The sequence below is a fragment of the Capsicum annuum genome, chromosome 3 (assembly GCF_002878395.1).
Source record: "Capsicum annuum cultivar UCD-10X-F1 chromosome 3, UCD10Xv1.1, whole genome shotgun sequence".
In the NCBI taxonomy this organism is placed as follows: Eukaryota; Viridiplantae; Streptophyta; class Magnoliopsida; order Solanales; family Solanaceae; genus Capsicum; species Capsicum annuum.
Genome location: NC_061113.1, coordinates 154,833,252 through 154,837,511, shown reverse-complemented (window position 1 = coordinate 154,837,511; position 4,260 = coordinate 154,833,252).

Below are 4,260 nucleotides of genomic sequence, written 5' to 3'. Positions count from 1 at the left end.
GGTTGCTTCCATGCAATGCTTGATTTAATATCACAGCACAACACAAGTATCTTGATTACTCAAAATTCATGAAGATGCCCATAAGGGTACCCTCTAGGGTCATTATTACCATCAATCATCGACACAACCCTCTTGCTGGTAGGCTTGTTCATTGATTTAAGGGTGTTGAATATGACCTCCTTTCCGTTGACTCTGAATTTCAAATCTTATTTCTCTATGTCAACCATCGCTCTCCCTGTGTCCATAAATAGCTTTCCCAATATGATGGGTATTTCAATGTCATCCTCACAGTCTAGAATAAAAAAGTCAGCTAGAGATATGAAATTGTCCATTCTAACATTCACATCAAAAGAAATGCTAATAGGTTTCTTCACTGTGCAGTCAAACATAAATAGTTATATTGAAGTCTATTCTAAAGGGTTTAAACCCAATTACTTGAATATGGCCAACTATATCAAATAATGATGGATCCTAAGTCAGATAAGGCGTTGGAAAATTGGGATGACCCGATAGTACATGGTATAGTGAATGCTCCTAGGTCACCCGTTTTTAAGCCAAAGACCTCGTAGTGAATGCTCTATAGTGGTGAAACCCATCAACATCTTTGATTGTATCACCTTTTTTCTTTGTGACTGATTTCTTCATAAGCCTTACATATCCAAGCATATTCTCCAATGCCTCGAAAGAAGGAATATTTAAGCTCATCTCTTTCAATATCTCAATGAATCGCTGAAATTTTCCTTCCTTTCTTTTCTGCATTAATCACTGAGGAAAAGGTGGGGGCGGTCTCAAAATTTATCTTATTTCCTACGTAACAACCTAACCCTTGCCTTTATACTTAGCAACTGCATCATCACCACTTGTTGCCTTTTCTGACTCCCTAAAAGCTATCACATCAATAATAACTTCTGCAGTAGGCAGTAGGGGATCCAATATGGAGATACTACTCTTTCTTATAATGTCAAGAACATGACTGTTGTTTTTCAAATTTTCAGCAGTGTTGCTCAGAAGGGTACATGGATGCCTCTGTTTTAGTGTTATTGACATCTGCAACTAGTGCTCCAACTACTTGATAGCAGTGAAATGAGATTGAACCTATTGGATCAACCCTAAAATGTAGGCCATAGTCTCCTTAAGGCTTCTCTCTTGATTTTCTTGACCCTTCACCAGTATCAACAGTATCTCTTCCATTCTTGATTTTGCATCTCATTTTCCAAAAGGAATGAACCTATCTCCCTTCTCTATATCATCATCCTTTTTCCTCTATTAACCATCCTGCTCTCTACTATGGTATTGTATCTGTCATACTAGATATGACTTTAGTTCCCTTTACCTTGGGCTTGGAAACCCACCAACTGACGATCCATATATTTTGCTTCCTCCCCTGATTCTAACTCATAATCTTTGGAATCCAAATCCTCTGATTCTAACTCATAAGCTTTGGAAGTTAAATCCTGTGTTGCTACTGCATTCACTTTATTGGAAGTTAAATCCTGTGTTGCTACTGCATTCACTTTCTTAGTAGCATAATTTCTTGTGCTAACAAATCATAAGCTTCTTAGAAAGTACCCTTAGATTAGTTCTTAGTAGCATAATTTCTTATGCTACCAAATCATAAGATACTTTTTAGTCTCAGGAGGCACTAATAGCATATATATCAGATCCTCTCTTAGAATCTCGAGTTTGCCACCCCCAGTTAGTGAGTAAGATTTGATCTAGCATCTCTAAAGTCACCTCTCAACATAGTCTCATAAAATCTTCTCCAAAGATGGTGTCTACCATGGCTCAAGAAGTGATGGTCAAGGCTCTGTAGAATATCTCCAATTATCTTGTCCCTGACATCTGATGGTTGGAAACAATGCTCTGCATGTTCTTGAACCTTAACAATTCCTCGTACATACACTCAGATTATAGCTGCCTAAAATTTTAAATTGTATCCTTGAGCTTCAACATCCTAGATGGAGAAAATATCGATACAAGAATTTCCTGTGCAACTAATTCTATGTAGTGATAGATCCTCTTAGTAGTTTCCCTAACCATTGAGATGCTTCTCTTGTGAGTGAGAAGAGGAACAACCTAAGTCTAATAACTTTCTCATTCATCCTTGGAATGGTATATGAACTGCAGATCTTGATAACATTTGAAATTTGCATATTTTCATCATCTATAGGTAGACCTGCAAACACACCCTTTAAATTTAAGAGCTGGATCATTACACTCGTTATGTAAAACTTAATGTCTGGTGGTAAAACATGAGGAATAATGCCTCCCATTTTTGTTATCTTAATGTATCCTAGATCTTATTCATCATATATGTATGGATGCATTTACTAATATACTAGGATCACTTGAACACGGGCACTTGTAGCTCTGTTCTATTTTCCATCGAATGTTGCTCGACGGTCTGATTTTTGTCTTTGCTCAGCTAGCTCTACCTCCTGAGCTACCAACTGAGCTTCTTACACTTACCTCTTCTTGTTTTTAGCTTAAGCTAAAATCTCACCAGTCTATCGATCAATAATATCCTATACTCCTTCATGAAGAGGAGGAGGTAAATCATCACTAACCATTTCAGGATTATCATCTTTTTTCTATTACCCCATCCCACTAGGTTTTTGTATGATCCTCTCTGGATTTGGATTCACTGGAAATAAAGGATCTCTTCTGCTCTTTGTTCTAGGCATACACCGATGTATACCCACCTAAGAAGAAAAAAAACAAAAACTCAAAAACTACAACGACAATAAACACCGCATTCCCCAATAATAGGGGTTTTATTAGAATCAATGTCAAACTAGTAGAGAGTGTCAACTTTGGTTGAAATCAGCCATGAGTGAACACAAGGATTGTGTTCCCCCTGGATTCTCAACTCTGTAGGATTATCATTTTGTTGAACAAAACCCATATCTTTCTTGAAAAATTGATAAGTTAGATACATTCTACAGTCTTTGGACGAGCAGAAAGATTTCACCCTCTACCTTTTGAGTCTTAGGATAACGCCTTACTAACCCATATCTTGATCTCAATTAACTATTACCTTTTATGTCTTTAGTTATTAGATGAAATCTAACCATTATACTAAGATAAAATATAGAAGCAACGATCGATAGTTAAACTCAAAATTACTATTTTCTTTATCTTTTGCTAGTCAGTACTCCTCTTTGGAGTTGTAGCAATAATCTAGGAGTAATGCCCCAAAATCTGGAGCCCGAAATGCTACACGGTGCTCCTGAACCTGAAGGACCACAAACTAACCCATGATGATATCTGTATGTGTATACAACATAAAATACAGAATAATGCGGAAACATGAACTAAATGACCATAAGGTTCACATAACTGAAGTAAAACATAATATAAAAATGAGGGTATGAAATACCCAAAACAACTGAAATAACTGTCTGAACATAATAGTCTGGAAAACCTCTAATTGACTGAACTTTCTGAGTAAGGAGTTGATGGGACATGTCCTTAACTAACTCCAACTAATAAAGTAATTAATGAGATAATAGGGAAATAGTCATGTCCTCAAAGGATGAGGACTCACTGCTAACTCTGTCTGCTGATATCTGGAATCTACTGATGCTCTAGAGCTCGTGTCTCTGAACCTATGGTATAAGATGCCATAGCGTAAATGCATCATCACTGTGAATGTATGGGTATGGATATAAGGTAGGATGAATGCATGGGGTTCATATCCATGAACAATACTAGCTAACTAACTAATATGAATGTGAGAATACATGCATGAAAACGTAGTAACTATATCTGAAATCATGATAACATAAGTATGCTGATGACTAACATGACTAATGACTAAATTCTGATAACTAATAACATGAGTGACTGTATCTGACAGTCTTGAATCTGATGAAACTAGCTGAGTTCCATATTGTATCTGAGTTGACTGTATCTGACAGTCCTGAATTCTAAAGAACTATCTGAGTTCTTTTACTGAGACTGGTTTTGAGACTGTGGGAGGTAGTCATCTAACCGACATGTCCCAAATGATTCATTACATTTGAATTGGGATCCAATCTATGCCTTAATTGGAAGGGTGTCAATACCGTGCCAATGGTAAGGACAACATATGAGTGACCCTAATATAACAGGTAACTCTAGTGAGACCGGTGGGAATCCTCATATAGTAGGCTAAGAAACCTTATCTACCCTCATATACCAGGCTATCATGTCTCCACCTATGTTGGCTACATAGTTCTGGAATACAAGGATTGCTTCTAAGAATCACACCCTTATATA